Below are 24691 nucleotides of genomic sequence, written 5' to 3' on the forward strand. Positions count from 1 at the left end.
AAACTGATTTACCAAAATGAGTTTCATATACAACATGGTAAACCTGTGATGTGTCTATTTGTTTCTCTTTAGGAATGCGGATAAAATATTGGAGAAGAGTACCCCGTTATGCAATGGTAAAGGAAGTAATGCACATAAGGTTCAAGATAGTGAGACATCCCTATTGGTCTCCCAGAAAGCTGATAAAAACTATATTGAAGACACTAAGACAACCCCAAAGTCCTGTCTTGATGTAGTGTTTGAGTTACTGTCCACTACTGCTGGCACTAGCTATTCGAACTCGTTGCTTCAATCAGTTCAGCTTCTTGAGTCTCAAATTCAAGTTAAAAGACATCGATCAGATGTTCTACGACAGGAAGCCGAAGGACTGAGGAAGTCCCTGCAGAATTCAGATGCTTACTTTCTGGTGCAACATCAATCGCTGGAGGATTTAAGCGCCAAACAAGAGAAAGTTAATAAGCTTGCTAAGCATCTTGCCAGCATTATGGGTACCCGGGATATTGTTTCTTGAGCTCTTTTGAAGTGGTTTCAGTTCTGGACTTGTTTTGCTACAGCGTTTATTTGCACTGGTCGCCAACTTTGACAACCAGTGTATGTGATATGTTGCTTTGTTCCCTATATTTGCACTGGTGGCGAATTTGATGCCCAGTGGATGTAATATGTGTAATAGCCATGATAGCCTAGCGTAAGTTGCTTGCTTATTTATTTCCTTGTTGTCTTATTTATTTGTTTTCTTGTAGTCAGTGCAGTTCTTTTTCTGCGTTTTGCTAGTGGCCACAATAACCTATTTTTTAAAACTAGGCCACAATAACCATGGGCTACATATTTACTGTAGTGACCCTGGGCCTCCTACGGGCCATAGAAACAATGGGCCTTCTACGGGTCGTAGAAACAATGGGCCTTCTACGGGGCGTAGCATCAATGGGCCTTCTACGGGCCGTATGATCGATTGGCCAAACATGGGCCAATAACGGACCGCATTATGGGTCGTAAACACGCTAGAGTTGGAGTCGTCCGTTCATGGGCCGACCATAATGGGCCATTGTTAATCAGCCATATTTGATGATGCTACGAAAATGGCCCAATGGATTAACGGGCCACAAACGGGTCGACTGTAACCACAGGCTGAATTAGGCCCACAAGCAGAAAAGGCCAGTAACGGGCCGTAAGTAAGCGAATGTTGGAAATGAGCCCAAGAATAACTGGGCCGTGGGAAGGCCGAAAGATAACACAGGTTGGAAACGGCCCAATGGAATAATGGGTCGTTAATGGGTATAAAGCTATACACCATTCATTACGGGCCAGTTTCACCACAGCCCGTTAATGGGCCAAGAGTTACAAAGCGCCTCATATGGGCCGAAAGACGTCACGGGCCATACCTGGGCCAGAAGTTACAGCGGGCTAGAATCATATTGGACAGCCCAGATGATGCTACTGGGCCTAATTCGGATAGGCCGTAGCGGGCCCTAAGTTAGCGGGCTGTAAATGGGCTATATGTGAACATGCCATTAACAGGCTTTTCGTGGGCCGACCCGCTACCTTTTGACCAGGTCAAATGGGCCGACCTTTTCACAGGAATGGGTTTCTGTTGAGCCATGCCATGTGTCGACGTATCATAGGCACCTTTGGTCCAATGAGTGGATGACATCTGTCCCAACGGAGAGCCGACAAGTGTTTCCTCCAGCCAATGATGATTTCACACGTGGAAAATCCCCATTAGTGCGGGCTGTTAACGGGTTATCGGATCCAAACGGGAACCCGATAGCTTAACGGCGCCCCGTTACGGTGGATGCCACATGTCGGTTACCCTTGACGAAAGCACTTCCATGACGCGCCATTTATCGTCATGGAAGTGGACACTTCCGTGATGATAATTTTGGTATTGACACGGAACACTTCTACGACAACACAAGTATGACTATCTTGATTCTTTCATAAAATAATCATGGATGTACATGCATGACAAAAAAAGTGACCTACTGTGACAAATGTTAGAGTTATAATATAAGTCATGTACCCCTTTTGTATTTATCCCGTTGTATGAGGGGTTTCCTGCATATGTTCCACACCTGTACATGTATATATATATCGGCCTATGGCCTCATGGGAATACAAGTTGCTTATTCCTAACATGGTATCAGAGCTAGGTCAATTTTTTGCATGCCGCAACTCGTGCTGATTGATCCGCCTCGCGACGCCACCGTCCTCTGTGGCCGTCGCTCTGTTCTTCGTCGCCGCCGTGTGGATCGCCAGGCTGGGCCGCTGCCTTCGCTCCCGCCCGTGCGATTCCCTCTCCTACTGATCGCGTCCACACCGTGCTCCCTGATCCGGATCAAGCCGCCAGCCGTTCCCCTCGCTGGATTCTACCGCTGTGATTTCCCTGGTTCTGATCCAGTCGCCGGCGTTATCTCCAGTGGACGGCCGCCCGCCCGATCCGGTCGCCTGTTTCCACCAATTGCCAGCGCCCTCCCGCCCAAGCTACTCCGTTCTATCCATCGCACGCCACAGCCGCCGCTAGCCCCGTCCGATCCAGCAGCCGGCCAAGTAAATTCACGTATACGTCATCTACGTCTACGTGTTTGTTGCTTGAGAATCCATCAGGTTTGGTCTAGCTAGCTTTGCACTTCGCGTGCACAGCATCGCTAGCCCCGCGCGCTACAGCCGTCATTCACCAAGCCCCGCTCGCCAGCCCCGCGCACTTCGCCAAGTCTAGTCAGTTCTAAAAAAAATGTCTGCTGCATCGGGCTATGTTGCTGTCCCTCGCTGTCCGGTGATCTTTGATGGTACTAACTACACCGAGTTTACTGGCTTCATGCGCATTCACATGCGTGGCATCCGTCTTTGGGGTGTTCTTTCTGGCGAGGTCTCCTGTCCGCCACGTCCAGTTCCTCCGGTGGCCCCTACTCCGCCAACTCCATCGGTTCTTCCTACGGATGCTAATCAGGCCGCCAAGGATGCGGCTAAGCTTGCTGATGAGGCTGCTGATCGTGCTTATGATGAGAGGTTTGGCTTATGAGGAGGCTCTTCAGACGTATCATGGTGCTCTGTCTGTTTACACCCAGTGGCTTGATGATGATGCTCGTGCTGCAGCTGTTCTCACTGCTAGTGTTCTGCCTCAGTTTGCTTCTGAATTTCTGGGTCTTCCTACTGTCTTTGAGATGTGGACCCGTCTTCGTGAGCGCTATCAGCCCTCTGGTGATGCCTTATACCTCTCTGTGATCCGTCAGGAGCATGCTCTTCAGCAGGGTGACTCTACTGTTGATGACTTCTATGCACAGAGTTCTGCTATCTGGCGCCAGCTTGATTCTCTCCGTAGTGCTGGGTGTCATACCTGCCCCTGTTGCCAGGCTGTCCAGGCCAATTTGGAGTTTCATCGCGTCTATGAGTTCTTGTCTCGGCTCCGTAAGGAGTTTGAGCCCCGGCGTGCTCAGTTGTTTGCTCGTGGCCGTATTTCTCTCATGGAGGCGCTTTCTGAGATTCGTGCTGAGGAGACTCGCTTACGTGGTGCTGGTTTGCTGGAGGTTCCCTCTGTGCTTGCTACTCGTGCTCCTACGCCACTTGCTCCATCGACCACTTCTCGCTCGAGTGCTCCGCCGCTCTTGCCCACTCCTTCTGGAGCCTCAGGTCGCCCCCGTCCACATTGCGCCTACTGCAACAATGATGGTCATCTTGAGTCTCAGTGCTACACAAAGAAGAAACACCTGCGCAAGGCTCGATCATCATCTTCAGGGACTTCGTCATCTACCTCGACAGCTTCAGCCATTGCTTTGACTGAGCAGGATATTCTGAGACTTAAGCGTCTGCTCGCGGCTTCAGGTTCTTCCTCGACGGGTACTTCCGGTTCTGTGACTAATGCTTCCCGCACTGGGCAATCAGCCTCTACACAGTCAGGTACATCCCCATGGGTTCTGGACTCTGGAGCTTCTTTTCATATGTCTTCTCATTCCTCTACTTTGTCCTCTCTTTGATCACTGGATTCTCCTATTCATGTCTTCACTGCTGATGGTACTCCACTTTCTGTTGCTAGTAGAGGCAATCTTACTACTCCTTCTTATTCTGTTCCTGATGTTGCTCATGTTCCTCGACTTACCATGAATTTGTTTTCTGCTGGTCAACTTACGGATTCTGGTTGTCGCGTCATCCTCGATGTTGACTCTTGTTCTGTCCAGGACCGTCACACGCACACTCTGTTTGGGGCTGGCCCTCGCCGCCGTGATTCTCAGGGTCTTGGGGAGTTGGACTGGCTTCATGTTCCTTCTGCTGCCACCACCATCGCCGGTTCTTCCGCTTCTGTTGCCTCCGTCACTGGTTCCTTCCAGCAGTGGCATCATCGACTTGGTCATCTGTGTGGTTCTCGGTTGTCTTCTTTAGTTCGTCGAGGCCTTCTGGGGTCTTTCTCAGGAGATGTCTCTTTAGAGTGTCAGGGTTGTCGTCTTGGCAAGCAGATTCAGTTACCATATTCACATAGTGAGTCAGTGTCTAAGCATCCTTTCGATTTAGTCCATTCTGATGTACGGGGTCTGGCCCCTTTCGCTTCGAAAGGTGGTCATAAATACTATATTATTTTCATAGATGATTTCTCTCATTACACATGGCTTTATTTCATGACTTCTCGTTCTGAGGTGTTGTCTATTTATAAGCGTTTTGCTGCCATGGTTCATACTCAGTTCTCTTCACCCATTCGTGTTTTTCGTGCTGACTCTGCTGGCGAGTATATCTCTAAGATGTTGCGTGGTGTTCTTGCTGAGCACGGGACTCTCTCTCAATTCTCTTGTCCTGGTGCTCATGCTCAGAATGGTGTGGCTGAGCGAAAGCATCGACATCTTCTTGAGACGGCTCGTGCATTGATGATTGCTGCCTCTCTCCCGCCTCATTTTTGGGCTGAGGCCGTCTCCACATCCACCTATCTTATCAATATACAGCCTTCCGCTGCTCTACAGGGTGGTGTTCCTTTCGAGCGACTTTTTGATCGTTCTCCCGATTATTCGATGCTTCGCTTGTTTGGTTGTGTTTGCTATGTTCTTCTTGCCCCCCGCGAATGCACCAAACTGACCGCTCAGTCTGTTGAGTGTGTCTTCTTAGGCTACAGTGATGAGCATAAGGGCTATCGTTGTTGGGATCCTATTGGTCGTCGGATGCGTATCTCTCGAGATGTGACTTTTGGAGAGTCTCGTCCCTTCTACCCACGCCCATCTTCTTCGACTTTTTCAGTGCAGGATATCTCTTTCCTCACTTTTCCTGACTCACCTATCACCCCCACCGACACTGTACCTCTCTGTTCCACTTCCTCTCCTTCTCCACATCTAGTTGATTTGCCGCCACCATCCTCCCCGGTCTCCTCGCCTAGCATGTCACCGGGTTCTCCACCTTCATCTCCGGTGACTTCCTCCCCGATCTCCTCTCCCAGTCTGTCACCGGATTCTACACCTTCATCTTCGGTGACTTCTTCGTCGCCACCCCCTGATTCTACCTTGCCGATTCCTCCTTCTATTATTCCATCTCTTCCTCATCATTACACTCGTCGTCCACGACCAGTCGATGCCTCTGTGGATGGGTCGTCATCTTCCTCTCAGCCTACTTATGGCTTGCGTTCTCGTCCTCGTCCGCCTGTTGATCGCTTTGGATTTCCCACCGCTGGTGCTGCTGTTCTTGAGCCGACTTCTTACCGTCAGGCTGTTGTTCATCCTGAATGGCAGTTTGCGATGGCAGAGGAGATTGCTGCTCTTGAACGCACTGGTACCTGGGATCTTGTTTCTCTTCCTCCCGGAGTCCGTCTGATCACTTGTAAGTGGGTCTACAAGGTTAAGACTCGCTCTGATGGTTCTCTTGAGCGTCACAAAGCTCGTCTTGTGGCTCGTGGTTTTCAGCAGGAGCATGGTCGTGATTATGATGAGACTTTTGCTCCTGTGGCTCATATGACCACTGTTCGTACACTTCTTGTCGTTGCCTCTGCACGCCACTGGTCTATATCTCAGCTTGATGTTAAGAATGCCTTTCTTAATGGTGAGCTGTGTGAGGAGGTGTACATGCAGCCACCGCCTGGGTATTCTGTTCCTGATGGCATGGTATGTCGTCTTCGTCGCTCTCTCTATGGCCTTAAGCAAGCCCCCCGCGCCTGGTTTGAGCGCTTTGCCTCTGTGATCACTGCTGCTGGTTTTTTAGCAAGTGCTCATGATCCAGCATTGTTTATTCACCTTTCTCCTCGTGGTCGGACTCTTCTTCTTCTTTATGTTGATGACATGATCATCACGGGGGATGACCCCGAGTATATTGCCTTTGTAAAGGCCCGTCTTAGTGAGCAGTTTCTTATGTCTGATCTTGGACCCCTTCGCTACTTTCTTGGGATTGAAGTCTCTTCTACCTCTGATGGCTTTTTTATATCCCAGGAAAAGTATATCCAGGATCTTCTTGCTCGTGCTGCTCTTACTGACGAGCGCGTTGTTGAGACTCCTATGGAGCTCAATGTTCACCTCCATGCTACTGATGGTGATCCTCTCCCTGACCCGGCGCGTTATCGTCATCTTGTTGGCAGTCTTGTCTATCTAGCTGTCACTCGTCCGGACATCTCTTATCCGGTTCATATTCTGAGTCAGTTTGTCTCTGCCCCCACCTAGGTTCACTATAGTCATCTCCTTCGTGTTCTTCGATATCTTCGAGGCACGATCTCTCACCGTCTATTCTTTCCTCACTCCAGTTCTTTACAGCTCCAGGCCTATTCCGATGCTACGTGGGCTAGTGATCCTTCCGATCGCCGTTCACTTTCTGCTTACTGTGTTTTTCTTGGTGGTTCTCTCATTGCCTGGAAGACGAAGAAACAGCTTGCAGTTTCCCGTTCGAGTGCCGAGGCTGAGTTGCGAGCAATGGCTCTTTTGACGGCAGAGGTGACTTGGTTACGGTGGTTACTTCAGGATTTTGGTGTTTCTGTCACTACACCGACTCTGCTTTTATCTGACAGTACAGGTGCTATCAGCATTGCACGCGATCCTGTGAAGCATGAGCTCACCAAGCATATTGGTGTTGATGCTTTCTATGTGCGCGCTGCTGTGCAGGATCAGGTTATTGCTCTTCAGTATGTGCCTTCCGAGTTACAGTTGGCGGATTTCCTGACGAAGGCTCAGACTAGAGCACAACATGGCCTTTATCTCTCCAAACTCAGTGTTGTTCATCCACCATGAGTTTGAGGGGGGGTGTTAGAGTTATAATATAAGTCATGTACCCCTTTTGTATTTATCCCGTTGTATGAGGGGTTTCCTGCATATGTTCCACACCTGTACATGTATATATATATATATATATCGGCCTATGGCCTCATGGGAATACAAGTTGCTTATTCCTAACAACAAACACGTATCATCACGGAAGTGTATTTTTTTGTAGTGGGTCTCGGAACATAAGAGACCAAAAGGTCGAACACGAGTCATATACTAGATATGATCAACATGGAGATGTTCACCATTGAAACCACCTCATCTGACGTGATGATCGAACTTGGGTTGGTGAATTTGGATTGTGTTACACCCGGACAACTGGAGGGATGTTGATTTGAGTGGGAGTTCTTAGGTAATATGATTAATTGAACTCATTATCATGAATAATAGCCTAAGTTGTCTTTGGAAATTATGTTGCAGATCAATAGCTCGTGCTATAGCTACCTGTTTTAATATGTTCCTAGAGAAAGACTAAGTTGAAAGATATTGTAAGCAATTATGCAGACTAGGGACGTAGTCTAAGGATTGTCCTCACTACTACACAGAAAGCTTATGTCCTTGATGCACCGCTCGGTGTGCCAACCCCTCGACCATCGTCTGTGGATGTTGTGAACATCTGGCAGACACATTGTGATGACTACTTGATAGTTTAGTGCACCATGCTTTACGGCTTAGAATCGCGTCTCCAAAGTCGTTTTGAACGCCATTGAACATATGAGATGTTCCAAGAGATGAAATTGGTATTTCAGGCTCATGCATGTCCGAGTTGAGAGGTATGAGACCTCTGACAAGTTCTTTGCCTACAAGATGGAGGAGAATAGCTCAGCCAGTGAGCATGTGCTTGGAATGTCTGGGTGCTAAATCGCTTGAATCAAGTGAGAGTTAATCTTCCAGATATGATAATGATTGACAGAGTTCTCCAGTCACTATCACCAAGCTACTAGAACTTTGCGATGAACTATAACATGCAAGGGATGGAGATGATCCTAGAGCTGTTCGCGGTGCTTAAGGCCGCAAAGCTAGAAATCAAGAAGGAGCATCAAGTGTTGATGGTTAAAAAGACCACTAGTTTCAAGAAGGTCAAGGGCAAGAAGGGAAACTTCATGAATGGCAAGCCAATTGCCGCTCCAGTGAAGAAACCCAAGGTTGAGCCCAAACCCGAGACTAAGTGCTTCTATTGTAAGGGGAACGGTCATGGGTAGCGGAACAACCCCAATAGATAATAAGGCTGGCAACTTCAACAAAAGTATATTTGATATACATGTTATTGATATGTACCTTACTAGTACTCCTAGTAGCACCTGGGTATTAGATACCGGTTCAGTTGCTAATATTGGTAACTCAAAACAAAAGCTGTAGAATAAATGGAAACTAGCTAAGGGTGAGGTGACGATGTGTGTTTGAAGTGTTTCCAAGGTTGATGTGATCATCATCGCACGCTCCCTCTACCTTCGAGATTAGTGTTGAACCTAGATAAATGTTATTTGGTGTTTTCATTGAGCATGAACATGATCAGAACGTGTTTATTGCAATACAGTTATTCATTTAAGTCAAAGAATAATGGTTATTCTGTTTACATGAATAATATCTTCTATGGTCATGCACCCAATGCGAATGGATTATTGAATCTCGATCGTAGTGATACACATGTTCATACTATTGATGCCAAAAGATGTAGAGTTGATAATAATAGTACCACTTTCTTGTGGCACTGCCGCTTAGGTCATAATGGTGTAAAGCGCATGAAGGAACTCCATGCTGATGGGTTTTGGAGTGACTCGATTTTGAATCACTTGACACACGTGAACCATGCCTCATGGGCAAGATGACTAAAACCCCGTTTTCCGAAACAATGGAACGGGCAAATGACTTGTTGTAACTCATACATGGTGATGTCTGCGGTCTGATGAGCGTTGTCGCGCATGGTGGATATCGTTACTTTCTCACCTTCATCGATGATTTGAGTATAGATATGCTATGTTTACTTAATGAAACATAAGTCTAGAACATTTGAAAAGTTCAAGCAATTTTAGGGTGAAGTTGAGAATCATCATAACAAGAAGATTAAAGTCCTACAATCCGATCGAACTGGAGAATATCTGAGTTATGAGTTTGGCAATCACTTAAAACAATGTGGAATTGTTTCACAGTTGACACCACCTGGAACACCATAGCGTAATGGTGTGTCTGACCATCGTAATCGTACCTTATTAGATATGGGGTCTCTTGCCGATCTACCGCTATCATTTTGGGGTTATGCATTAGAGGCAACTACATTCACTTTAAATAGGGCACCATCTAAATCCATTGAGATAACACCGTATGAATTATGGTTTGGCAAGAAACCTAAGCTGTCGTTTCTTAAGGTTTGGGGCTTCTACACTTATGTGAAAAGGCTTTAGCTTGATAAGCTCGAACCCAAAATGGAGATGTGCATCTTCATACGATACCCTAAGGAAACCGTTGGGTACACCTTCTATCTCAGAATAGATCCTTTCTAGAGATGGGGGTTCTCTCAAAAGAATTGAGTGGGAGGAAGATAGAACTTGACGAGGTTGATGAACCTTTACTTCAACCAGAGAGTAGTGCAGCACAGAAAGATGTTTCTGTGGTGCCTACGTCGGTTGAAGAGGAAGCTAATGATTATGATCATGAAGCTTCGGATCAAGTTACTATCGAACCTCATGGGTCGACAAGGGTACGTACAACTCTTGAGTGATACGATAACCCTGTCTTGGAGGTCATGTTGTTAGACAACGGTGAACCTACGAACTATGAAAAAGTGATGGTGGGCCTAGATTCCAACAAATTGCTAGGAGCCATGAAATCCGAGATAGGCTCCATGTACAAGAACAAAGTATGGACTTTGGTGGACTTGCTCGATGATCGGCAAGCCATTGAGAATAAATGGATCTTTAAGAAGAAGACAGACGCTGATGGTAATGTCACCATTTATGAAGCTCGACTGTTTTTGACAAGAAGTTTTTGACATGAAGTTTTTGACAAGAAGGAGTTGACTATGATGAGACTTTCTCACTCATAGCGATGCTCAAGCCTGTTAGAATTATGTTAGAAGTTGCTGCGTTTTCAATTATGAAATCTGGCAGATGGATGTCAAAACATCATTCCTTAATGATTTACTTAAGTAAGAGTTGTATATAATGCAACCGAAAGGTTTTGTCGATCCAGAGAATGCTGACAAAGTGTGCAAGCTCCAGCGATCAATTTATAGACTGGTGCAAGCATCTCGGAGTTGGAATCTTCGGTTTTATGATGTGATCAAAGAGTTTGGGTTTATACAAAGTTTGCAAGAAACTTGTATTTACAAGAAAGTGACTGGGAGCACCATAGCATTTCTGATAAGCATACGTGGATGGCATATTGTTGATTGGAAATGATGTAGAATTTCTGGAAAGCATAGAGGGTTGTGATACGTCTACAATGTATCTATAATTTTTGATTGTTCCATGCTGTAATATTATCATTCTTGGATGTTTTACAATCATTTTATAGCAACTTTATATCATTTTTTTGGAACTAACCTATTGACATAGTGCCAAGTGCCAGTTGCTATTTTTTGCTTGTTTTTTACATCACAGAAAATCAATAGCAAACGGAGTCCAAACGCAGCGAAACTTTTTGGAGATTTTGTTTGGACCAGAAGACATCCAGTGGGCCAAAGAAATACAAGAGGGGTGCCCTGAGGGGGGCACAACCCACCTGGGCGTGCCTGGGGGCCCAGGCGTGTCGTCGTGGGTTGTGCCCACCTCAATGGCCTCCCGCACCGCCTCTTTGCCCTATAAATTGCCAAATATTCAAAGAAAACCTCAGGGTAACCCTATATCGGAAGTTCCGCCGCCGCAAGCCTCTGTAGCCATGCAAAACCAATCTAGACCTCGTTTCGGCACCCTGCCGGAGGGGGAAATCATCAATTGTGGCCATCTTCATCATCCCGACGGCCACCATGATGAGGATAGAGTAGTCCACCTTTAAGGCTGAAGGTTTGTACCAGAAGTTATGTGTTTAATCTCTATCTCTCTCGTGTTCTTGAGATGTCACGATCTTGATGTATCGTGGGCTTTCTTAATATAGTCGGATCTTGGTGTTTTCCCCTCTCTATCTTGTTGTGAATTGAGTTTTCCCTTTGAGATTTCGTTTTATTGGATTTAATACTTTTATGGATTTGAGAGCACTTGATGCATGTATTGCTATGAATACCCGTGGTGATAATGGGGTATCATATTGATTCACCTGATATGTGTTTTGGCACTCAACTCACGGATTCCCGAGGTGACATTGGGGTAATCTATGCATAGGGGTTGATGCATGTTCTTGTGTTTTGTTTCTCGGGTATAAATCTTGGGGCACTCTTTGAGGTTCTTTGTGTTGGATTGAGTATTATGAATCTGATTTTGCTTTGGTGTTATTTTAGTAAAAACCCTTGATAGATCGATCGGAAAGAATAACTTAGTGTTATTTTAGTACGAACTCTTGATAGATCGATCGGAAAGAATAGCTACAAAAAATTTCTTCTTGTGTTCTCCACTAGATAAGAACTTTGGTGTGATTCTTCATTGCACGTTGAGGGATGGTTATGCGATCCAATTATATTAGCATTGTTGAGAGATTGCACTAGCGAAAGTACGGACCCTAGGCCTTGTTTTCAAGCATTGCAATACCATTTGTGCTCACTTTTATTACTTTCTACCTTGCTATTTTTTTCCTATTACAAAAATCAATATCTACTATCCATATTACACCTTTTTCACCATCTCTTCGCTGAACTGGTGCACCTATACAATTTACCATTGTATTTGGTGTGTTGGGGGACATAAGAGACTTTTTATTATTTGGTTGCAGGTTTGTTTGAGAGAGACCATCTTCATCCTACACCTCCCACAGATTGATAAACCTTAGGTCATCCACTTGATGGAAAATTGCTACTGTCCAACAAAACTCTATGCTTGGAGGCCCAACACGAGTCTACAAGAATAAAGTTGCATAGTAGACATCAAGCTCTTTTCTGGCGCCGTTGCCGATCTTTAGATCTTGCAATTGAATCTTTTAGTTTCTTGTTTTATCACTAGTTTGGTTTAAAAAAGAAAACTACAAAAAAATGGAATTGAAGTGGTATCATATTATTCATCTTTATCATGTCTTTCTTGAAAATGATGGAGAGGAAAATTGTGCTCAATTGATAGAATAAGAATTCTATAAAATGTTTGACAAAAAAATCTTTGAACGATGAGCATGATTGCAATGTTGTTACTATGAACTCTTTGAATACCCATGATGCTAACTATATGCAAAGCCATAAGCTTGGGGATTCTATGTTTGATGAAGATGATATTTTTAGTCCCCCAAGTTTTGATGAGAGAATTTATTATGATGAAAGCATGCCTCCTATTTATGATGATTATAATTATGAAAGTGGATTTGGAGAGGTCATGACTTTATTTAGTGATGAATCCACTATTTTGGAGGAGGTTTCAATTGATTATGACAACAAAGTTCCTATATATGATGATTATGGTATGACATGTACGCTATAAAGAATAATGATAACCATGAAACTTGCCATCATGATTTTAATTTTCAATCACATGATAGTTATTTTGTTGAGTTTGGTGCCCCTACTATTCATGAGAATAAATTTGCTTATGTGGAGAGTAATAAAATTTCTATTCTTATGTATCATGAAAAGAATGGTTTATGTGATAGATATATTGTTGAATTCATTCATGATGCTACTGAAAATTATTATGAGAGAGGAACATATGCTTCTAGGATTGTAATAACAAGTTCCCTCTCTTTATGTTGAAAGTTTTGAAGTTGCACTTGTTTTGCCTTCCTATGCTAGTTGATTTTTGCTCCCTTAATTTGTTTCATCACAAAATCCCTATGCATAGGAATGGGGTTAGAATGAAATGTGCTAGTCATATGCTTCATGATGCTCTCTTCATGTTTCAATTCTCATATTTTTTGTGAGCATCATTGAAATCATCATGCCTAGCTAAAAGGCACTAAAGAAAAGCGCTTGTTGGGATACAATCCAACATTTACCCCTACTGTTTTCGTGTGTTCACATGATTAAGCTACTATAGTAATCATGTTTTATAGCTTTTGTTTCAAAAAAGTGCCAAGTAAGACCTTTGGGATGGTCTATGCTGATAGTTGATTTGATGTTGCTGAAAAACAGAAACTTTTGCACCCACTAAAATAATTTTCACTTTTTACAGAAGCGTGATAAAATCCTGATTCCTTTTGCAAAAGATCGATGTACAAATTTCCCAGGTTTTCCTAAGCTTTCAGAATTTTTTGAGTAGCAAAAGTATGGTTGTTATCCAGATCATTACAATCTGTTCTGTTTTTGACAGATTCTGTTTTCAATGCATAGTTTGCTTGTTTCCTAGTTTCTATGGCTTATATTGTTCAATATAAATTGTGGAAATGATAAGGTACAGTAGGAATTGTGTGAGAACAATTATGAATATTGTCTTTGACAGTACCAAAGTGAATGATTTTCTTTATCATACTAACTTGTCTCACGAAGTTCCGTTAAGTTTTCTATGATTGAAGTTTTCAAGTTTGGGGTAAGATATCGATATGAGGAGAATAAAGAGTGACAATACCCTAAGCTTGGGTATTCCCAAGGCAACCCAAGTTAATATTCAAGGAAGATCCAAGCAACTAAGCTTGGGGATGCTCCGGGAGGCATCCCCTCTTTCGTTTCCAACATTATCGGTAATCTTACTTGGGGCTATATTTTCATTCATCACATGATATGAGTTTTGCTTGGAGCATCATTTTATTTTGTTAGTATTTTCTTGCTGTTATTAAGAGTAATTTTTTTCATCTTTTATTTCAATAGAAGTGGCAATGATAGCCTTTACTATGTTTATTTTGCAAGTCTACATGTTGCTGTTTGAAAACAGAAAGTTTATCGCTGTTGCCAAAATTCTCTAGAAAAGTCAGAATGCGATAAAATTTTGAAACTTTTTGCACAATAAGCTATGATAAATTTTCTACAGTGTGGTAAGTTTTTTGAATTTTTGGAATTACAGAAGTATGAATGTTCCTGCATTCTTTACAGACTATACTGTTTTGGCAGATTGCTGTCTTGGTTGAATTGTTTGCATATGTTTGCTTGTTTAATGATTCTATTTGAGTATAGGACTATTAAATATGCAGAGGCATTTAGTATGCAATTATAAATTATAATTTTAGTGATTTTCTACAGTAGAGAATGATAATGTGTAGCATTGGTTTATACTAACGTATCTTACAAGTTCTTGTTGAGTTCTGTGTGGATGAAGTTTTTAAGAATTAGAGTAACCGTGTTATGAGAATAATGAAGAAGACACAAGAGATCAAGCTTGGGGATGCCCAAGGCATCCCAAGTTAATATTACAATAAGTCTCAAGCATCTAATCTTGGGGATGCCCTGGTAGGCATCCCATCGTTCTTCTTCAACAATTATCGGTTAGTATCGATTGAGCGTAAGTTTTTGCTTCTTCACATGAGTTCTGCTATTATTGGAATGGAATTTTGTTTTGTTTTGATTTTTATTTTAATAAAATACATAGATCCAAAAGTTTTTTAAATAAGAGAGAGTCCTCACATAGCTACCTATTTACTTAACTACTCGCTTGATCTCCACTTATATCTTTTTGGAGTAGTTTGTCTTTTGCTACAATGCTTCACTTATATATTTTTGAGCATAGTGTGCTTTAATATATTTTGAAGAAATGCTCTCATACTTCACTTAGACTTATTTTAGAGTTAATAGATTTTTGAAGAAATTCTCTCATGCTTCACTTATATTATTTTGAGACAAGAAAAAAATTTATGCTCATGTTCTTCACTTAAATTTGTTTGAGCTTATCAAAAGAAACATATGAAACTAGTCCCAAAGTGATAGATATTCAAGAGTGATATAATAAAAACTTTCATGAAGATCATTGGAAAAAATAAATTTGATTCTTTGTAATAGTTTTGCGATATGATGATAGTGATATGTGAGTCATGTCGGTGAGTAATTATGCTTTAGTAAGAATACTGGTGTTAAGGTTTGTGATTCACTATGCAAGCACGAAAGTCAATTGTTATGAAATGAAATTAGATCCTACTTATGGTGCATTATTCGGTGCTAGTTATGCTTAATGCTCGCTTATGTCATTTTTCGTTTCTTGGTTGGATGCTTCTCAATCTATTTGCTAGCCTTCCCTTGTACTAAGTGGGATTACTACTTGTGCATCCAAAATCTTTAAACCCAGTTTTGCCTTATGAGTCCATCATACCTACCTATATATGGTATTTTCGTGTCATTCTAAGCAAATTTGTATGTGCCATCTCTAATTTTCAAAATAAATTCCTTTTTGTGCGCTCGTACCGGTCATGAAACGGTAGGGGGTGGCTGATATTTTTCCATGCTAGATGTGTTATTCTCAAGATGAGTGTTTATTCACTTGTCATTGCACGAGAGTATGGCGAAGGTATTAGGGATGCCCAGTCCTGAAATGAAAAAGAATTTACTTTATGTTGTCAAATAATAAATTCCTTGGAAAGTGTTGGTATGGACGGCACCCGTGGATACGGTTAGCTGTGGAATGTGAAAGTATTGTGGAAAAAGGAATCAACTTAAATTTTTTTGTTTGGGAACCGCCTATCATATATCTAGCATGGAAAGTATTGGGAACTACTCGATCGTTTTCGTTGACATGAAAACATGCCACCCAAAATGTTTTATCTCTATATTTTTTGCTTTGAGCTCTGGCACCTCTACAAATCCCTACTTCCCTCTGTGAAGGGCCTTTCTATTTACTTTATGCAATTTTTATTTCGAGTCTCCATCTTCTCTTATAAGAACCAACTAAGGGGCACTACGTGTTGGGGAACATAGCATGCAATTTCAAAAAAAAATCCTACGCTTACGCAACATCTATCTAGGAGATGCATAGCAACGAGAGGGGGAGAGCATCTTCATACCCTTGAAGATCGCAAAGCGGAAGCATTTATCAACGCGGTTGATGTAGTCGTACACCTTCACGATCTGTCCCGATCAAGAACTGAACATACGACACCTCCGCGTTCAGAACATGTTCAGCTCGATGACGTCCTCGCCTTCTTGATCCAGCAAGATGGGCGAAGTAGTAGGTGAGTTCCGGCAGCACGACGGCGTGGTGACGGTGTTGGTGAAGAACAATCTCCGCAGGGCTTCACCAAGCACTACGGAAACTATTACGGAGGATAAACTAGAGGGGAGGGGGTTGCCGGCACATGGCTTGGTGATTCTTAGTGTGCTCCATTTGCTAGCCCTGCCCCTCTATTTATATGTTGAGTCCTGGGTCGAAACTTGGAGTAAAAGCCTCCTGAAAGTCAGTTTTCCCTGCAAGAAAGAGTCCTTCTCGGACTTCCAGGACCAGACGCCATGGTCCTTCGCATCTGGCACAGACGCCATGGGCCTCGGCATCTGGCCCAGGGCCAAACACGAGGGTCTCCGGCGTTTGTACCCCTAGCCTCTGCAAAAATCCTTTTGCACCGACCTAAAGCCCTGTGGGCTTCACCCCTTGGCTGAACCATATCATCCTATATATCAATCTTTACCTCCGGACCATTCTAGAGCTCCTCGTCATGTCTGTGATCACATCTGGGACTCCGAACAATATTCGGTCACCAACATACATAACTCATATAGTACTATATCATCAACGAACATTAAGCGTGCGGACACTACGAGTTCGAGAACTATGTAGACATGACCGAGACACCTCTTTAGTCAATAACCAATAGCGGAACCTGGATGCCCATTTTGGCTCCTACATATTCTACGAAGATCTTTATCGGTCAAACCTTATGAAAACATATGTAATTCCCTTTGTCATCAGTATGTTACTTGCCCGAGATTCGATCGTCGATATCTTCATACCTAGTTCAATCTCCTTACTGGCAAGTCTCTTTACTCATTCTGTAATACATCATCCTGTAACTAACTCATTAGTCACATTGCTTGCAAGGCTTCTTATGATGTGCATTACCGAGAGGGCCCAAAGATACCTCTCCGATACTCGGAGTGACAAATCCTAATCTCGATTCACGCCAACCCAACAAGACACCTTCAGAGATACTTGTAGAGTATCTTTATAATCACCCATTTACGTTGTGACGTTTGATAGCACACAAGGCATTCCTCCAGTATCCAGGAGTTGCATGATCTCATAGTCAAAGGAATATGTATTTGACATACATGAAAGCAATAGCAATAAAACTGAACGATCAACATGGTAAGCTAACAGATGCGTCTTTTCCATCACATCATTCTCCTAATGATGTGATCCCTTTATCAAATGACAACACATGTCTATGGTCAGGAAACTTAACCATCTTTGATTAATGAGCTAGTCAAGTAGAGGCATACTAGGGACACTATGTTTTGTCTATGTATTCACACATGTATCAAGTTTCCGGTTAATACAATTCTAGCATGAATAATAAACATTTATCATGATATAAGGAAATATAAATAACAACTTTATTATTGCCTCTAGGGCATATTTCCTTCACTACAATCGTACTTGAGCATTGGGTGTAGCTAATATGCGAGTGTGTTTCATGAATGGATCAATGATGGAGCATGATGGGCTAGCGATAACTTGCTTTAGTGTTGATATTTTGAAAGACATGGTTGCTTGTTGACATGCTTGAGTATTTAACTCTTCATGTCAAAACTAGACTATTTCTTTGAACCATCTAAAAGTCTAAGTGTCCATGATACAAAAGAAAATAAAATGTGATGAACATATTAGGAAGAATTCCACATCAAAAAATTTGTTTTTATCATTTACCTACTCGAGAACGAGCAGGGATTAAGCTTGTGGATGTTTACGTCTCTAACGTATCTATAATTTTTGATTGTTCCATGCTGTTATATTATCATTCTTGGATGTTTTACAATCATTTTATAGAAACTTTATATCATTTTTTGGGACTACCCTATTGACATAGTGCCAAGTGTCAGTTGTTGTTTTTTGCTTGTTTTTTATTTCGCAAGAAATCAATACCAAATGGAGTCCAAACACAGCGAAACTTTTTGGAGATTTTTTTTTGGACCAGAAGACATCCCATGGGTCAAAGAAGTACCAGAGGGGTGCCCCGAGGGGGGCACAACCCACCTAGGCGCACCTGGGGCCCCAGGCGCGCCCTGGTGGGTTGTCCCACCTCAGTGGCCTCCCGCACCTCCTCTTCGCCCTATAAATTGCCAAATATTCCAAAACCCTCGGGGTAACCCTATATTGGAAGTTCTACCGCCGCAAGCCTCTGTAGCCACACAAAACCAATCTAGACCTTGTCCCGGCACCCTGCCAGAGGGGGAAATAATCACCAGTGGCCATCTTCATCATCCCGGCGGCCACCATGATGAGGAGGGAGTAGTCCAGCCTCGGGGCTGAGGGTTTTTACCAGTAGTTATGTGTTTAATCTCTCTCTCTCTCCCTCTTGTGCTCTTGAGATATTCCGATCTTGACGTATCGCGGGCTTTGTTAATATAGTCAGATCATATGGTGTTTTCCCCTCTCTGTCTTGTTGTGAATTGAGTTTTCCCTTTAAGATTTCGTTTTATCGGATTGAATACTTTTATGGATTTGAGGGCACTTGATGTATGTATTGCTATTAATACTCATGGTGACAATGGGGTATCATACTGAATCACCTGATATGTGTTTTGGCACTCAACTCGCGGATTCCCGAGGTGACATTGGGGTAATCTATGCATAGGGGTTGATGCACGTTCTCGTCTTTTGTTTCTCCGGCAGAAATCTTTGGGCACGCTTTGAGGTTCTTTGTGTTGGATTGAGTATTATGAATCTGAATTTTCTTTGGTGTTATTTTAGTACGAACTCTTGATAGATCGATCAGAAAGAATAACTTAGTGTTATTTTAGTACGAACTCTTGATAGATCGATCGGAAAGAATAACTTGGTGTTATTTTAGTACGAACTATTGATAGATCGATCGAAAAGAATAGCTACAAACAATTTCTTCTTATCTTCTCTGCTAGATAAGAACTTTGGAGTGATTCTCCGTTGCACGTTGAGGGATGGTTATGTGATCCAATTATATTAGCATTGCTGAGAGATTGCACTAGCGAAAGTATGGACCCTAGGCTTTGTTTTCAAATATTGCAATACCGTTTTTGCTCACTTTTGTTACTTGCTACCTTGTTGTGTTTTATTGTTCCTATTACAAAAATCAATATCTACTATCCATATTACACTTGTATCACCATATCTTCGTCGAACTAGTGCACCTATACAATTTACCATTGTATTTGGTGTGTTAGGGACACAAGAGACTTTTAATATTTGGTTGCAGGGTTGTTTGAGAGAGACCATCTTCATCCTATACCTCTCACAGATTGATAAACCTTAGGTCATCCACTTGAGGGGAAATTGCTACTGTCCTACAAAACTCTGAGCTTGGTGGCCCAACACGAGTCTACAAGAATAAAGTTGCGTAGTAGACATCAGGTTGTTTGAAAGGATTATTTCAAAGGAAGACCCGTGTAAAGCTGCTTACATATTGGGCATCAAGATCTATAGAGAAGGAGTTCAAAATGGATCAGTCAAAGAAGGAGTTCTTGCCTGAGTTGTAAGGTGTGAAGTTAGTAAGACTCAAAGCTCGACCACGGCATAAGAAAGATAAAGGATGATGGTCGTCCCCTATGCCTTAGCCATAGGCTCTATACGGTATGCCATGGTGTGTACCGCACTTGATGTGTGCCGTGCCACATGTCTAGAAAGGGGGTACAAGAGTGATCCAGGATTGGATCATTGGACAGCGGTCCAAATTATCCTTAGAGGAATGAGGAAATGCTTCTTGGTTATGGGGTGATAAAGAGTTCGGCCAAAAGGTTTATGTCGATGCAAGCTTTGAGACCAATCCGGATGACTCTATAGGTAGCAAACCGGATACGTATAGTGGAGCTGAAAGTGCTTTATATCGACTAGAGGGGGGGTGAATAGGCGATTTTTACAAATTTTTCATTGAGGAATTTCAGGGCGAGGAAATTCATAAGCAATGAACTATTTAGCAGTGGAATAAGTACTCAGATGCAAGCATAATAGAGTAGTAGCACAGTCATCATGAAGAAATGAAAACAAGCACATAGTACATAAAGTGTAAACACATGATAAGAAGGCTGAGGACAAACTGACTGAAGAAATTGAACTGAGGAAATTGAGAAAATCTTCAGTCAAAGTCTTCAAATAGTAATGATCAAGAATAACAACATAGTAATGACGAAATGAAAGGGTTGAAGAAATAGAACCGGTTAGCTCGGTGAAGACAATGATTTGGTAGACCAGTTCCAATTGTTGTGACAGTCGTACGTCTGGTTGGAGAGGCTAGGTATTTAAACCTGAGGACGCATAGTCCCGGACAAACAGTCCTCACCGTATTCTCCTTGAGCTAAGGTCACACAGACCTCACCTAATCACTCGTGGTAAGTCTTCAGGTGACTTCCAAACCTTCACAAACTCGGTCAATCGGTGATCCACAATTTCCTCTTGGATGCTCTAGACCATGACGCCTAACCGTCTAGACGATGCACAGTCCTCAAAGGTAACAAGCGTCGGTTCCACACAGGAAAAATCTCTTCAGTGATGCTCAATCACTTTGGGTTTGTAGGTGTTTGGTTTGGGGTTTTGGGTTTTTCCTCACTTGATGATTTTCGCTCAAAGTCCTCGGAGGATGGGATGCTCTCAATGACATGTGTCAGTTTCTCGCAGAGCAGCCAACCATCTAGTGGTTGTACGGGGCGGCTATTTATAGCCTAGGGAGCAGCCTGACATGATAAGACATAAATGCCCTTCAATGATATGACCTTTAGGTGGGTGGATATTTTGGGATAGCTCGCACGTAGCACAGCAACGGTCGGAAATTTGGCTATCAAATTGCTCGGGGCTATCATGTTCCTCACTTGTAGGCAATCCGCACTGGCAAATTCCTTAATCCCTAGTCAGGACAAATTCCTCAGAGAACAGAAGATATTTGTCTCTGTCACTGAAGAAATTGACTGAACTGTATGAGATTTCCAGTGGTTTCACTCGAAAGGATTGGTAGGTGTAGGATTTTGAGATGAGCATCACTTGGAAACTTTTCCTTAGTTTTACCTCGACCCCTTTAACAGTACGGTGTTTCCTATGACTCAAGAAAGAGAAAATGAAACTACGAAAACAAAAGTCTTCATGCTTCATGTTCCTCGCATGAATATCAAGTCTTCATGGTCACACCAATTTCTTCACTTTCAAAGTCTTCAGAAATCCAAAGTCTTCAGTTGAAGACATTCATTTTTAGGGGTCGACTTTCTCTATAAGTATCAAACTCCTTGTAGACTTATAGACCTGTGTACACTCATAAACACATTAGTCCCTTAACATATAAGTCCTCAATACACCAAAATCACTAAGGGGCACTAGATGCACTTACAATCTCCCCCTTTTTGGTGATTGATGACAAAATAGGTAAATTTTTCAACGGGGATAAACATATGAAGTGTAAATACTGATATTGAGGAATTTGATTGCAAGATATAGAAGAACTCCCCCTGAGGATGTGCATATGTGAGCAATTTGCTTTTGAAGCATTGCACATTGAAGAGTACAATCATGGAGATCTCCGCCTATATCTTGTTATTCATACACGCATTTAACATATGATATGAAGAATTTGAAATGCATGATGAAATATGGTGGCTGATGTAATTCAGCATGCGTGCATTAACATATATGAGGAAATAGCATGCAGAAGAACATAGTGAAAGTATCAGACCACCATCAGAGTTAAGATTACAACTCGATCCAACAAAGTTTTCAAAAGAACGAGAGTTGTAACTTAGCAAAAAAGCCTATATATAGACCCGCTTGAAGACTAACTCAAATTTCTCCCCCTTTGTCATCGAATGACCGAAAGGGTTGAAAAATGAGGACTAATGCCCCTGAAGAATATCATGAAGACGATGGAGGAGCACCAGCGTTGTTGGGGTCAGTTGTTGAAGTAGGGCCTGCCGCAGTGTCGTTCAAGTCTTCATTTTCATCAGTCTCGCATGATGAAGAATAAGAGCTGGCCACTAAGTGAGGAACTTTGACCTTCTTGAATTTCTTCAAAGGTGGCTGATGTCGGTGTCAAAACCGGCGGATCTCGGGTAGGGGGTCCCGAACTTTGCATCTCGGATCGATGGTAACAGGAGACGGGGGACACGATGTTTACCCAGGTTCGGGCCCTCTCTATGGAGGTAATACACTATGTCCTGCTTGATTGATCTTGATGAATATGAGTGTTACAAGAGTTGATCTACCACGAGATTGTAATGGCTAAACCCTAGAATCCTAACCTGTATGACTATGGTAATGAGTATATCCTTTCCGGACTAACCCCTCCGGTTTATATAGACACCGAGGGGATCTAGGGTTTACATAGAGTCGGTTACATAAGAAGGAATCTTCATAGTCGGTTGCCAAGTTTGCCTTCCACGCCAAGGAGAGTCCAAGTTTGCCTTCATGTCTTCACAGCCCATCAGTCCGGCCCATGGATAACAGGCCGGATGCCCGAGGACCCCTTAGTCCAGGACTCCCTCAGTAGCCCCTGAACCTGGCTTCAATGACGAGGAGTTCGGCGCGCAGATTGTCTTCGGCATTGCAAGGCGGGTTCCCTTTTATCCGAACTTCAAGATAGTCTTTCGATGCGATGATAGTATCCGGACATGTCACACACACCATACATAACTGTAGAGAGAATATATATTTTTACACGAGTTTAATCTGCTGACAGCTTTTTACAATATGACATCATGTCTATCCGGTCATAATTTTGAACCGTTTTTCGTCTGCCGCTCCACGTTTCGAGACGCGGTTGCCCTTGGCACGTCTTGTCGAAGTAGAGATCGTGTCCCCTTATTACGGGATTCTCATCAATACGGGCGTGGGCGACTCAACTGTGCCGCTTTTCACGGCCCTTGGGAATAGGCGAGTTTAAGGCGAGTGGGGAGACGCTTGATATTCATGGCCTCTACAAGGGGATAAGGATTCCCTTTCACCCACACCTCGGCTCCCCCTCAATCCTTCCGTCCATGAGCTCCAGCGCCCAAGCTTTTAGCTTTTCCCCCGTCCGAGAAAGCACTCCAAAGATGTCCGGATCCGGAGCTGGGGGTAAGTGGATGGCCTCCTCTATCAAGAAGAGGGATATCATGGTGCTCCGGGAGGCTGGATGTCTGGCCAAGGAGATCGCTCACCGACTCCCGGCCAAAGGACAGATTGTCCCTACTCCAGAGCCCCACGAGAGGGTTGTGTTTCTCACGCATTTCGTTCGCGGGCTGGGCTTCCCTCTTCACCCCTTCGTCCGGGGACTGATGTTTTACTACGGTCTAGACTTCCATGACCTAGCCCCCAACTTCATCCTCAACATCACAGCATTCATTATTGTGTGCGAGGCCTTTCTCCGCATCCCGCCTCATTTCGGCCTATGGCTGAAGACCTTCAATGTGAAGCCGAAGGTGGTGAGCGGCCAACAAGCAGAGGGCGGAGGCGCCATGGTGGGCAAGATGCCCAACGTCACCTGGCCCAAGGCTCATTCGCGGAGAGGGTGGCAATCGGGGTGGTTCTATATCACTGAGCCGCGTGACGCCAACTGGGTGGCGGCCCCCGAATTCCGATCCTGAATCCCGATGCGGCTCACCTCCTGGCAAGAGAGGGGGCTAACCTAGGGTCCCTCGGACGAGCTGACTGGGCTCCAGAGTGCGTCCAGAGCATGAAAGATAGGAAGATCAAGCTTGTCAACATGGTCCTGGTAATGCTCATTCGTCGGGTCCTTTCGTGCCAACGCCGGACTTGCTATCCATGGGAGTATGATCCGGCCAAGCACCAGACGCTACTAGAGCTCTTCGGCACGACGCACAAAGAAATCTGGAAAGTGCTCTTCAAGGCCGGCGAGACACCATCGCCCAGGACCGAAGATCGCGGGCTTAGCTTAAAACACCAAGCTAACCCGGTAAGTTCTTTTAATGTTTTCAAGGCGTACCCTTTACTAGCATATTTTGAGAAAAAACCTCAGCTTTCCTACCCGTGTTTTCAGGCCTGGATCAAGATAGCTGAGGGGATTAACTGCCCAGCTCCTCTACCCGAAGACCAAGAATTCCCATTACTGATGAAAATGCTTTTTCTAGCACCTTATGAGGTGCCAGATAAGATGGCCAAGAAAGCCGCCAAAGGGGCCAAGAAGGGACTTCGCAAAAAGGTGCTCCGGACGTGAAGTCCAAAGACGAGACTTCCTCTTCGTCCGCTGACAATGACAACGAAGAGGAAGAAGAAAGCGACTCCCCACCTGAAGTGGGGAGGAAGAAGAGAGTGGCCTCCACAAATCCGGAGGCGAAAGCGCCTAAGAGGGTTAGAGGCTCCCTCGCGGATAACTTCGTGTGGGATGTTGATAGTAGT

At 43.6% G+C, this 24691-nt stretch overlaps 1 pseudogene; it reads left to right on the top strand.

The window, feature by feature from the left end:
- Positions 1-2463: 2463 nt before the first annotated feature.
- Positions 2464-3829, top strand: LOC147970508 (uncharacterized; annotated as a pseudogene).
- Positions 3830-24691: the final 20862 nt, after the last annotated feature.

This window comes from Triticum urartu, chromosome 5A, assembly GCF_056163025.1.
Source record: "Triticum urartu cultivar PI428250 chromosome 5A, HENAU_Tu73, whole genome shotgun sequence".
Lineage (NCBI taxonomy): Eukaryota > Viridiplantae > Streptophyta > Magnoliopsida > Poales > Poaceae > Triticum > Triticum urartu.